The following is a 13,865-nucleotide window of genomic DNA, read 5'->3' as shown; positions in this document are numbered from 1 at the left end:
GGATGGCTGCTCTTGGCACTAACGCCCTGAATCTTCCTCTTTGCTCCTGGTCCAGACTGGGCCAGGGACAGCGCCCAGCAACACACGCAGGTTGTGCTGAATGGTCGCTTTGGTTCTGCTGTTGGGCTGCCAGTGGAGGGCAGAGGAGTCCGTCCGCTTCTTGAGGACAGTCCGGGGTCCTCCACTGATCTCTCTTCTCACCTGTCAGGTCTTTTGCAGCTGCCTTGGGCCCTTAGCGCCCACGTCCCAGACCCGGACATCTTGGCTCAGATCTTGGATGAACCTAGCAGCCTTGAGGACAGACAGGTGGGGAAAGAAGAAAGTCTAACTGATGCTAAGGCCACCAGCCTGGGGAACTGGGGGAGGGAATGGGGAGGTGGAAGAAGACAGATGGTTTGGAGGAGACGAGGAGGAATCTGGTTTGGCACAGAGCCAGAGAGGAAGGTGTTATGGACTACCGCTCATCACCTGCTCCAGATCCGATGGGAACCCTGGTGTTTGGAGAAGGCAAGCTCCACGTCTTGCTTAGGCCACACCCCCAACATGCATTCCTTCACTCAGTGTTTTCCAAGCACCCCTTTGTGCCAAGCATTGTGTTAAGCTCTGTGGCAGAAAACAGAGATGCCCAAGACACAACCCAGCCACCAAGGATGTGGTCATGTGAAACCTTCTATGAGTGGCATTCTTTCACGTGCATTCAATTATTTGATTTTCATTACAGCCTCTGTGATCTACACATTAGCCTCATGTTAATAGTGACAGAAGGTAGCATGACTAAACCCAGGGTCGCAGAGCTGGTTTGGCACAAATCTCTGGTCAGCAAGACAGGGCCACCTGGGTGAAGCATCCACATGCCTGAGATTGGCAGGCGAGCACCCCACTTCCCCTGGAAGGCCTTCCCAGACCGGCTGGGATAAGTCCGTTTCCTGTGCACCTTCAGCACTGTGCACATCCCCCTCGGGCCTCTCCTTACCCTTGACCATGGGCTCAGTGCCGGCCAAGTGCTGGGCGCACAACCTAGTGCAGTGATTCCTAAATTTTTTGGTTTCAGGACCCCAAGAGCTTTTGTTTAGGTGGCTTATGTCTATCAACATTTCCCATATTAGAAACTAAAACTCAGAAAGTTTTAAGACACAAGAATACATATATTCCATTGGGCATCAAAGCGATGTCATCACACATGTAGTCTCTGGAAAACTCCACTGCACGCTAATGAGAGAATGAGAGTGAAAAGGGCAAATAACGTCTTATATTGTTGCAAAAAATAGTTTTGACCTTGGAGACCCCCCTGAATGGGTCTTGGGGGGCACCATGCTCTGCAGATCACCTGTTCAGAGCTGCTGCTCTGGTAGATGCTCAAGAATCCATATTCCATGGATTCTAAGAAACACATTTCTTCACATTTTAACATCTTGAGAATCAAGATATCTTTTATGATTATAATTGGCAGTGATTAAGTAATGTCTTTCACAAGCGATAGCATCTTATATTTGATGGAGTATAGTATAGCCCGTCAATAATCCAAGGGGAGCCAGGAGGCTGCGGGAGGTCCATGTCGCATACTGAGTTTTGTGGACTCAGGGAAGGACAGCAGGGTGAATGCAGTCGTGGTGCAGCCCAGGCTCCATGCAAGACAGGCGATTTGGGTGGGAACTGGAAAGACACAGGATGTGGACAAGTGACAGGGAAATGAGAGTCCGCACTGGGAGTGAGGAGAGTGACTCTGGGCCAGGAGCCCTCAGCTCAGTCCAACAGCCATTCTTGCCAGCACCTGAATCCTCTTTGTTCTGTTCTTGCATCTTACCCAAGTGGCAGAGCTTCTCCTGTCCCCCTTTCTGGTTCCAGGTTCTGCTCAGGGACTGCTAAGTTCTGTTGGTGAAAGTGATACCATCATGCCCCTTGGGACCACCATGCTACCTCCTCTTGGAGGGGCATGGTGGCAGCCATGCAAAGCGGTCCCCTTGGAGCTGCAGGGTGGGACAGCTGTGGCTTCTTTAACCAGTCATTCTCCAAGCAAGGACCTTGGCCAGCAGCCCCAGCAGCACCTGGGAACTTGTTAGGAAGGCAAACCCTTTCTATGTCTATTCCGAAACTCAGGGTGTGTTCTGTGCCCACCAAGCCCTTAGTGATTCTGATGCACACTCAGGTTTGGGAACTGCTGCTCTGTCACTCTGTCCACACTCTCAACGGCCACATCCTGCCCTCTCCAGACTGCTGCACACCTCTCAGCAGCTCAGCTGCTGAGAATCTGGAAGCCATGGCTTTAGGTGGCTTATGTCTACCAACATAAGAACGCCCTCCTGCCTGCCAGCACATCCGCCCCCATCCACAGCTGCCCTTCTGCCCACTGCTCCTCCTGCCACTCGCCGTGGAAGAGGCGTCTGTCTTTTCTCTCCAGCCACTCTCTAGATGAGGATTCCACCCCTCCCCTCCTATCAGACACCTGAGACATCCATCAGCCCCCGCCTCCTAACCTTCCAGCTCTTCCTATCAGCTCTGAAACTTGCTCGTATTAGCCTTAAAACAAAAACAAACCCCTTCTTTGACCCCACGTCCTCCGCCACTTGATACCCTGTTTATCTTATTTTCTTCTTAGCCAAACCTCTTGAAAATTCAGTCTCCATTTCCTTATCACTCCCCACACTCATCCTAGCTCAATCTGGCTTCTATTCCTCCACCTCCACCTGGCTGAAATCTCCAAGCTGCTTTTCAGTCCTCATCTTCCTTGCGTTGATTTTGATCCTCTTGGCTGAGGCCTCTCCACTAACTCTTCCCTTCCCTCATCAACTCCGGTGTGATTGGCTCCAGTGGGAAGGGCTGTTGGAATCAATCCTGCAACAGTTCACTTTGAAAATAAAATCCCAGGCTGTGCACGGTGGCTCCTGCCTGTAATCCTAGCACTTTGGGAGGCCAAGGTGGGCGGATTGCTTGAGCCCAGGAGTTCAAGATCAACCTGGGCAACATAGCGAGATCCCCGTCTCTAGTTAAAATAAAATCAGAAATGAGAACTTTTACATGTATTTGCCTGTTTCTCAAAATTTAGAAGTTGAATGTTGTTTGCAAAGATATCTAGTTTATTACAATTTAAAGCACTGGTTATGTAAGACTTACGGTTGTAACAAATCCATAGAGGGTCAGTAGATTAGCTTTCTGGAAATGTAACGGGCTCAGACAAGGGTGTGCCCATTGTCCTCAGAGTTCTTCTCAAGGAGAAGTGTGCTCCATCAATCACATGCTCTGAGTAAGGGAGTGGGTGAGTTTGAGATCCTGTTCTTCTGACAAGAGCAGCAGCTATCTTCAGCTCCACCTCCCCTACTTCCACCTGCCCCCTTCAGAGGCCCCTCTTTTCCACTGAGGAGCTAGCTGAAAGCTAAGTGTTGAAGGTAATTTTAAAAAATTTTAGGTAAAATTAAAAACTATTTTACAAAGATATATATTCATGTATCCAACAAACCAATCAAGATATAGAACATTTCCATAATTCCAGAAAATTTCTTCCCATTCTTTTCCAGTAAATCCCCACCACCACTGGCAACCACTGTTCTGGTTTCCATCACTATAGATTAAGTTTTATCTGTTCTTTAATTTATTTTATTTTCTTTTTCTTTTCTTTCTTTCTTTCTTTTCTTTTTTTTGAGACAGAGTCTTGTTCTGTCACCCAGGCTGGAGTGCAGTGGCACCATCTTGGCTCACGGCAACCTCTGCCTCCTGGGTTCAAGCAATTCTCCTGCCTCAGTCTCCCGAGTAGCTGAGACTACAGGTGTGTACCACTACACCTGGCTAATTTTTTTAAAGGAGGTTTTTAATAGAGACAGGGTTTCACCATGTTGGTCAGGCTGGTCTTGAACTCCTGACCCCAGGTGATCCACCCACCTTGGCCTCCCAAAGTGCTGGGATTACAGGTGTGAGCCACCATGCCTGGCCATGTTCTTGAATTTCATATACTGTACAACATGTATTCTTTTGTGTCTAGTTTCACTCAATATGTTTATGAGGTTTATCCACAATAGTTTGTTCTTTTTACTTGCTGAGTAATATTCCATTTTTAAAATACACTACAACTTGTTTATCCATTCTCCTGACATGGACATTTGGGTTGCCTTCAGTCTTCCACCATAAAATTGCTATGGACATTTCTTTACATGTATTTTTGTTTTAATTTCTCTTGAGTAAATAGCATCAGTGAGGATGAGGTAGAAATGGCCCACCCTACAAGACAGACATATTTTATCACTGACATTGTTTAGAAATGCGAATGCATTGTGATGATGTAAAGTAGATCAATTTTTAGTTAGTTTTATTATCATTTTTAAATTCTGTGCAGAAATTGCACTCCCTTATTGCCTGATCTGGACAGACCATTCACATGACTCTCTCCCCATTTCAGTACAGCCCTGCCAACATATCTGTGCTATTTTATACTCCCACCAGCAATGTATGAGAGTTTCAGTTGCTCCACAACCTTACCAATATTTGGTGCTGTCAGTTATTTTAATTTCAGCAATTGTATTTAGTAAAATTTTATTTTATTGTGGTTTTAATTTGTATTTTTCTGATGACTAATGATGCTGAACATCTTTTTATGTGGTATTGGCCATTCGTATATCTTCTTTTGTGAAGTGTCTGCTCAAGTCTTTTGGTCATTTAGATTGTCTTTTAATTATTGATTTGTAGGAATTCGTTTTATATTGTGGATACAAGTCTTTTGTCATGTATATTCATTGTGAATATTTCCTTTCAGACTGTGGTATTTCACTTTTAAAATTTTGTCTTTTCATGAGTAGAAATTTATAATTTTGATCAAGCTCAATGTATAAATTTTAATTTTATTGTTAGTGCTTTTAATGTCCTGTCTAAAAATTCTTTAAACACCCATGTTCAAATTTTGAAGATATTCTCATATTCTTTCTTTCAGAAGCTTTGTAGTTTTAGGTTTCATATATAGGTCTGTGATCCACTTTTAATTGATTTTTTAATGTAAGGTATGAGGTAGGGATTGAGGTTTATTTCTTTTCCATATGGTTATACAGGTGTCCCAGCAGTATTTAAGAAATTTTGTTTTTCTCATTTAATTGTTTTGGCATCTTTGTCAAAAACCAATTGACAACGTTTAATGGATTTATTTCTAGACTCTTTGTTCTGTTACATTAGTTTATTTTTTTCTATCCTTATGCCAATTTCACACTGTCTTGATCACTTTAGATTTCTAATAAGTATTAACATCAGACAGTATGAGTACTCTGACTTTTTCAAGACTGTTGAGCTTTTCTAGATCCTTTGAATACCCAAATAACCGTTTGAATTGGTTTATCAAATTCTACAAAAGAAAATCTGTTGGTATTAATTGGGCTTATGTTAAATCTATAAACCAATTTTGGGGAAAATGATATCTCAACAATTTTGATTTCAAATCCATGAACATGGTATATTTCTCCATTTGTTTAATTCCTCTCACAAATGTTGTGTTCTTTTTAGTATAGAGAATATAGAGGTCTTGAACATCTTTTGTTCAATTTATGTCCAAGTATTTTATGTTTCTGATGCTATTGCATTTATTTGTTTCGTTTTATAATTCTTTATTGGTAATGTATAGACATACAATGGAATTTGGAAAATCGACCTTGTATTCTTTTTTATTTGAGACGGAGTCTCACTCTGTCGCCCAAGCTAGAGTGCAGTGGCGCGATCTCAGCTCACTGCAAGCTCCGCCTCCCAGGTTCATGCCATTCTCCTGCCTCAGCCTCCCGAGTAGCTGGGACTACAGGCACCCGCCACCATGCCTGGCTAATTTTTTGTAGTTTTAGTAGAGACGGGGTTTCACCATATTAGCCAGGATGGTCTCTATCTCCTGACCTCAAGATCCACCCACCTTGGCCTCCCAAAGTGCTGGGATTACAGGCTTGAGCCACCGCACCCAGCTGACCTTGTATTCTTTACAACCTGTATATATTCATTTTTTAGTCATGGTATTTTAAATAGGTTCGTTGGGTTTTCTATATACATAATCGCATCATCTGAGAACAAAGACAGTTTTACCTCTTTTCCTCAATCTTTATGCCTTTTCTTTCTCTTGGATTACGAGTAAGGGCTCCAGTACAATGTGGTATAGATGTGATAACGGTGAACATCCTCACCTTGTTTCTGATCCTAGAGAGCAAGTGTTTGCTGTTTCACTAGGAATGTAATTTAGTGGCAAGTTTTTCGTAGATGCCTTTTCTAATAGTTTCCTAGGGCTGATGTAACAAGGTACCCAGGTCAAGTGCCAGAACATTAACAGATCCACTGATGGCCCCTCATTCCTCTTCCCATCACCACTTCTTACCCATGAGTAACCACTATCCTAATTTCCTGTTCATTGAGGAGCTTTCTCTATTTTTTAAAACTTCACATTCATGAGGCTCATGCTATGTGCTGTCTTCTGTCTGGCATCCTTAACACTATGGTTGTGAGAGTCTGTGTTGAAAATATATTGGCAGTTGGTTCATTCTCATGATTGTAGGTATTCTTTCGTGTACTACAATTTGTTTATCCATTCCACTGTGGATAGATAATTGGATTGTTTCCAGTTTGGGGCTATAACCAACAGTGCTGCTACAAACATTCTGGTACGTGTCCTCAGTGAATGTATGTGCACCTCACTGCTGAGTACATACCTATCTGGGAACTTAGTCTCATTTGTTTTCTTTTTTTATGGATAGGGTTTTGCCATGTTGCCCAGGCTGGTCTCTAACCCCTGGGCTCAAGCGATCCGCCTGCCTCAGCCTCCAAAGTACTGGGACTACAGACATGAACTACCGCACCTGGCCTTCAGAATCTTATTTTCTTTTCTTCTTTTTTTTTTTTGGATCAAATCTCACTCTGTTGCCCAGGCTGGAGTGCAGTGGTACAATCTCAGCTCATTGCAACTTCCAGCTCCCAGGTTCAAGCTATTCTTGTCCCTCAGTCTCCGGAGTAGCTGGGATTACAGGTATGTGCCACCACACCTGGCTAATTTTTTTATATTTTCAGTAGAGACAGGGTTTCACCATGTTGGCCAGACTGGTCTCGAACTCCTGGCCTCAAGCAATCCACCTGCCTCGGCCTACCAAAGTGCTGGGATTACAGGGGTGAGCCACTGTGGCTGGTCTCCAGAATCTCATTTTTAATGTGTCACGTTCACTTCACAGACGAGGAGGTGAGATTTTCATAATGGTAGGTCGGGTTTCCTACAGGAGCCACCATGGGTGATAGGTGTGGCTGACAGAAGGAGGAAGAGAGTCCTTCATTGTCAGCTCAGAAGCTTCTGTTATACCTTTCGTTGATTATCCTGCTGCACATGTGGTCTCAGGGTGAGCCACCGAGCTAGATGTGATGTTGAAATTCTTTGGTGGAAAGAGCTTCTTTGGAGAGAGGTGGTTTAGTGATTGGTTCTGGAGAGATAACCCTTGGGACTGAATCTCTATCCCCACCAATTCCTACTCCCAGGGGCTTCTTCACGTGAGATTCTCACTCTCTCCAGATACCTGGACTGCAGGAAGGGGAGGCTGACCCGCAAGGACTCTACTAAAATGGCTGTCTGCAAACAGCCCCAGCCACCCAGCTGCGGGGACACACACCATCACAACGTGCAGCTGGAAGCACGATGATGGTAAATTACCCCTTTCACAAGAGCAACTACGAATGTAGCATTCCTAGGAACAAGTTTATAAACGATATAAAGGAAGGGACAAATTCTGCTGAGGGGAAGAAGCTAAGTAAGTGGAAAGACAAACCATACTTCTGGATAGGAAGATTATGAAAATGTCAATCCTTGCTCAAACTAAAGTAAATTCAATCAAAGTCCTAATATACTTTTGCGGACAAGTAGAAAAATCATGCTAAAATTTGGTTTGAAAAGCCAATACTTTGCAGTTGCCAAGAATTTTAAAATAAAAGTAGTGATGACTGAAGATTTCACTGTAATGGAAATAGCAGTGCTAGAAGAAAACATTGGTGAATATAAAGTAGGCACTTTCTAAAGGCAAGAAATCATGATGGAAAATTTGATATATTTACATATCTGAAAATGTCATGAATGAAATACAGAGGCGGGTAAAATGCGGTGGTTCACACCTGTAATCCCAGCAGTCTGGGAGGCCGAGCCAGAAGGATAGGAGCCCAGAAGTTCAAGACCAGCCTGGGCAACGTGGCAAAACCCCATTTCTACAAAAAGTACACAAATTAGCTGGGCATGGTAGTGTGCACCTGTAGTCCCAGCTACTTGGGAGGCTGAGGTGGGAGGATCACTTGAGCCTGGGAGAATGAGGCTGCAGTGAGTCATGATTGCGCCACTGCACTCCAGCCTGGGAGACAGCATGAGACTCTGCCGGAAAAAAAAAAAAAGCAAAAGGAAAGAAAGGGGCAGATGTCAAACTAGAAAAATTATAGAGCTAAAGATTGAGAAATGTAGTCTTTTAAACTAGGTAGCAATGAGCTCAGTTAAATCAGTTCCTATTACTAAAGAAGAAAGGGAAATGGGTAATGGGACTCAGCAATCCTTGTGAAAATCCATAATTTAGCCGGGTGCGGTGGCTCACGCCTGTAATCCCAGCACATTGGGAGGCCAAGGCGGGCAGATTACCTGAGGTCAGGAGTTCAAGACAAGCTGGCTAACATGGAGAAACCCCGTTTCTACTAAAAATACAAAAAAATAGCTGGGCATGGTGGTGCACGCCTGTAATCGCAGCTACTCAAGAGGCCGAGGCAGAATTGCTTGAACCTGGGAGGTGGAGATGGCAGTGAGCTGAGATCACACCATTGCACCCCAGCCAGCTTGGGCAACAAGAGCAAAACTCCATCTCAAAAAAAAAAAAAAAAAAAGAAAGAAAAAGAAAAAAGAAAAAAATCCATAATTAAAAAAATAAGAATGTATAATTAAAATAATAAAAATAAAGCAAATGACTTAAGTATTGACAGCCAAAAACCCAGGGAGGGAACAACAAAACAAACCTAAAGAAAACAGAAGATTTGAGACCAGCCTGGTCAACATAGTGAAACCCCATCTCTACTAAATATACAAAAATTAGCCAGGCGTGGTGGCGGTCACCTGTAATCCCATCTACTCGGGAGGCTGAGGTGGGAGAATAGCTTGAACCCGGGAGGCAGAGGTTGCAGTAAGTCGAGATCACACCATTGTGCTTCAGCCTGGGCAACAAGAGCGAAACTTTGTCTCAAAAAAAAAAAATAAATACAAATACAAAAATTAGCCGGGCGTGGTAGTGGGCACCTGTAATCCCAGCTACTCGGGAGGCTGAGGTAGGAGAATTGCTTGTACCTGGGAGGCAGAGATTGCAGTGAGCCAAGATTGCGCCACTGTGCTCCAGCCTGGGCGACAGAGTGAGACTCTGTCTCAAAAAGAAAAAACAAATTAAAAAAAAAAACAAAAAACAGAAGGAAGAAACTAAATGAATGAGAAAATAGAAAATCTAAAGAACTGATAAGTATAATGAAGAGGCAGTTCTTCTGAAAAAAAATCAATAGAAAGAGACAAATCTTGGGAAAATATAATGAATAAATAAGAGAAAAAACTATAGATAGAGTGGATATGACAAATTATAAGGTATTTTTCTATACAGTCCTATCTAATGAATATAAATGCCCTGATGTGGGTGATTTTATGAAAAAGTATAAATGGCCAAAATGGACTCAAGAAGAAGTAGAAAATGATAATACCCTGTAATCAAGGAAACTACTGGAAAAAGTTCTCAAGCAATTATCTCCAAAAAACAGCTCTGAGCAGCCCAACCATTTAACTGGATGGTTCTTTCAGACAAAAGGCACTGCCAATTCCATTGATGCTTCAATTAATTTTAGCATAGATTATGTATTCTGACACAAAAATCTGACAAGTAAAAGAAAAAAACATCACTTAGTTATGAATAGAGATTTAAAAAATCCAACAGTACATTAGAACAGCAAAGTGCTATCAAGTAGCACTTCTCCTAGGAATAAAAACATAAATTTCATGTTTGAAAATCTATTTGGAGCAAAATTGCTTTGTAAAATAATGCTTAAAAGTAAGAGCTATTCCAACTTGAAAGGCAGAGAAAAGCATAAAGAACAAAAAACAACTATTATGACAAAACTCATGATAACCTCTATTAATATTTTGTTATTTTTCTTCAAGAGTTTGTAGTCTATGTATATACGAGCATGCACGCCTGTGCGTGTGTGTGTGTGTGTGCTGTTTTTTACAGAATTAGGACCACACTGTGTGTGTGTGTGTGTGTGTGTGTGTGTTCCTGGTTGGGGGCGATTTTGACCTTCCTCAACAGGGACATTTAGAGATATTTTCAGTTGTCACAGCTGGAGGGTTGTGTGTGTCACTGGGCTCTAGTGGGTAGAAGCCAGGGCTGCTGCTGAACATTCTGTAATGCACAGGACCGTCCTCACGACAAAGAACTATCCAGTCTAAAATATCAATAGCTCCAAGGTTGAGAAACCCTGATTAACATCCTGCTTTTTTTCTCTTGAAGATAATTTCAACATTTTCTCCTGTGGAAGGCAGAATGCCTCCTCCTTCTCTCAAGGATATCCATATCCTAATCTCTGGAACCTGTTACCTTACACGATGAAAAGAACTTTGCAGATGTAATTAAGTTTATGACCTCATCTCTACAAAAATACAAAAATTAGCCTGGCACAGTGGCGGGTGCCAGTAATCCCAGCTACCCAGGAGGCTGAGGCAGGAGAATTGCGTGAACTGGGGAGGCAGAGGTTGCAGTGAGCCAGGATCGCGCCACTGCACTCCAGCCTGTGTGACAGAGCCAGGCTCCATCTCAATAATATAAAATAAAAACAGAGGAAGGACTCAATGAAAGACTCGATGCAGTGTTGCTGGTTTCAAGATGTGGGAGGAGGGCTCTCTGACAAGGAAGGCAGGTGTCCTTGAAGAGCTGAGAGAGGGCCAGTTTAGGTGGCTTCTGACTGTAATCCGAGCGCCTTTGGGAGGCTGTGGTAGGAGGATTGCTTGAGACCAAGAGTTTGAGACCAGCCTGGGCAACATAGCGAGAAGCCCATCTCTACAAAAATAAAAAATAAAAAATTAGCTGGCCGTGGTGGCACGTGTCTGTAGTCCCAGCTAATCGGGAGGTTGAGGTAGGAGGAGCACTTGAGCTCAAGAGTTCCAGCCTGTGTAAACATCTTTGTGTACAAATCTTCGTCCCCATATACTAGGCTTTTTTATAAAAGTTGCTAAATTCCTCTCCAGAATTTTTTTCAATTTATCATCAGCCATACTTGCGAGAACTGGTGACACCATGCTCTCATCAACAGTTAGTGAAGTCATTTAAAACATGTCCTTTAATTTCATAAGAACATATACCTCAATATTGTCATGTTTTCTTGTTGTTGTTTTAATTCAGAAAAAGTGGAAGTGCCAGATACTTGCTGATTATGGTTTTTTTTGAAAGAACCAGCTTTTGGATGTATCGATTATATATTTTTTTGTTTTCTGATTACCTTATTTCTGCATTTAAAACAATGACAGTAATTTCTTTCTATTCATATTGTTCTGTTCTTATTTTCCTAACTTTAAAACATTGCTAGTGAAGATGAACTCCTTTTCTCATATTCATTATGTTTCTGTCTACGAATTGGGGGAAACATTATCTATTTCACAGGTAATAATGGCTAAATAATAAGATTAGGATTAAATGAGATAAATGGTGTAGAGCTGGGAGGTGCTATAACCCAGAGAACTTTCAGCTGCTGGTTGTTTGGATGGCGTCCAGTTTTTCACTGTTATAAACAACACTGCAATGGATATCTTCATTGCTCTTCACAAAGGTCTCCTCGGTCAAACCAACCAGCACTGCCACTACTGCTACCTCCTTCTGACAGCCTCCCCAGCAGGGTGTTGAATTTTTTTTTCAATTTAAAACATTTTTTAAAACAATAACATTGTTTTACCTGAATTTTTCAGAATAACGCTCAGAAAATGAAAATGCCATCAACAGGAATACAAATTTGAAAGTTGTTTTTACCCAATTAAGTTATTATACCAGATAAATTAATTGTTAATTAAATTTTCTATTTAAAATGAAAATGCTTAGGTTTTCCGAAGATAAATATATTATGTAGTGTGGAAATTTCAGATGAGATAGCAAGTCAGCTGTATTAGTTTGCTAAGGCTGCCATAATCAAGTACCCCAATGGAGCGACTCAAACAACAAACATTTATCGTCTCATAGCACTGGAGGATCTCAAGTGCAAGATCAAAGCGCCAGTAGGGTTGGTTTCCTCTGGGGGCTGCGAGGAAGAATTGGCTGCCGGCCTCTCTCCCAGCTTCTGTTGGCTTACTGGCAATCTTTGGCATTCTTTGGTGTGTATTTGGTATTGCCCTGATTTCTGCCTTTATTTTCTCACCATGTTCTCCCTGTGTGTCCGTATCCAAATTTCCCCTTTTAATGAGGACATCAGTCATCTTGGAATAGGGCTCACCCTAATGACCTCACCTTAACTAATGATATCTGTAACCACTCTATTTCCAACACATTCTGAGGTACTGGGGATTAGGACTTTAACATACAAATTATTTTTCTTTTCTTTTCTTTTTTTTTTTTTGCAATGAAGTCTCGCTTTGTTGCCCAGGCTGGAGTGCAGTGGCGCGATCTTGTCTCACTGCAACCTCTGCCTCTTGGGTTCAACCGATTCTCATGCCTCAGCCTCCCGAGTAGCTGGGATTACAGGTGTGCACCACCATGCCTGGCCAATTTTTGTATTTTTAGTAGAGACGGGGTTTCACCATGTTGGCCAAGCTGGTTTCAAACTCCTGACCTCAAGTGATCTGCCTGCCTTGGCCTCTCAAAGTGCTGGGATTACAGGCATGAGCCACCATGCCCAGCATCAACATATGAATGTGGAGGGGAACACAATTCAGCCCATAACATCTGCCTTGACCATAATTAGACTTTCCTAGGATACCTGCTGTTATCCAGCTCAATGTGCAATCACTGTATATTCTTCCAGGTTTTCTCTACCTCCATACGCACACCTACAAAGCTGATTTTGTAAAAAGTGAGATTGTATAATTTTCTGATCTGCTGTTTTTCACCTCAAATTTTCTGATCACCTACCCATGTCACCCAGGGCAGATTTTATGTATATATATATTTTTTTCTTTTTTTAAAAAAATTATTATTATACTTTAAGTTTTAGAGTACATGTGCACAATGTGCAGGTTAGTTACATATGTATACATGTGCCATGCTGGTGTGCTGCACCCATTAACTCGTCATTTAGCATTAGGAATATCTCCTAATGCTATCCCTCCCCCCTCCCCAATATTTTAATGGATGTATAGGGTTCTATCTTTTGCTGCACTGAATTTTATTTGATTGAAAATATTTATGTTTTTCCAAACGTTTGCTTTTGCAAGCAAAGCAGCCTTGAAGATATGTATATGCCCAGTGAGCTTCCTTTCTTCCTAGCCTGCTGTTTTTCTAAGATAAATTGCTACAAGTGGGTTAGCTGGTTTAAATGCCCTGCACCTCGCAAAATATTTGACAAATATTGACAATCTGCTCTTCTAAAAAGCTGTGACTCTGTACATTCCCGCCATCACAGTACGTTCTCTTCCAAACCTGCCCGCCTCCCAGGCTTCACCATTCCAGCCAGGACAACTCTGTCCCAGCAGCCCAGGCCAAAACTCGAAGCCATCCTCGTCTCCCCTCTTTGTTTCACATCCTACACCGAATCTCTGCGTAAGTCCCCAGGCTATTCCTCCAAAGTCTGTCCAGATGGGACCGTTTCTCCCACCGTGGTCCACGCCATCCTTTGGTTGGGACCATCTCATCTGGTCTCTCACCTGGCGCCTCCACCGCCCCCGCCAAGGCTGTTCTCCCCGC

The sequence above is a fragment of the Pan troglodytes genome, chromosome 13, assembly GCF_028858775.2.
Source record: "Pan troglodytes isolate AG18354 chromosome 13, NHGRI_mPanTro3-v2.0_pri, whole genome shotgun sequence".
In the NCBI taxonomy this organism is placed as follows: Eukaryota; Metazoa; Chordata; class Mammalia; order Primates; family Hominidae; genus Pan; species Pan troglodytes.
The sequence above is the reverse complement of the archived record's forward strand: the minus strand, read 5'-3'. Positions refer to the sequence as shown.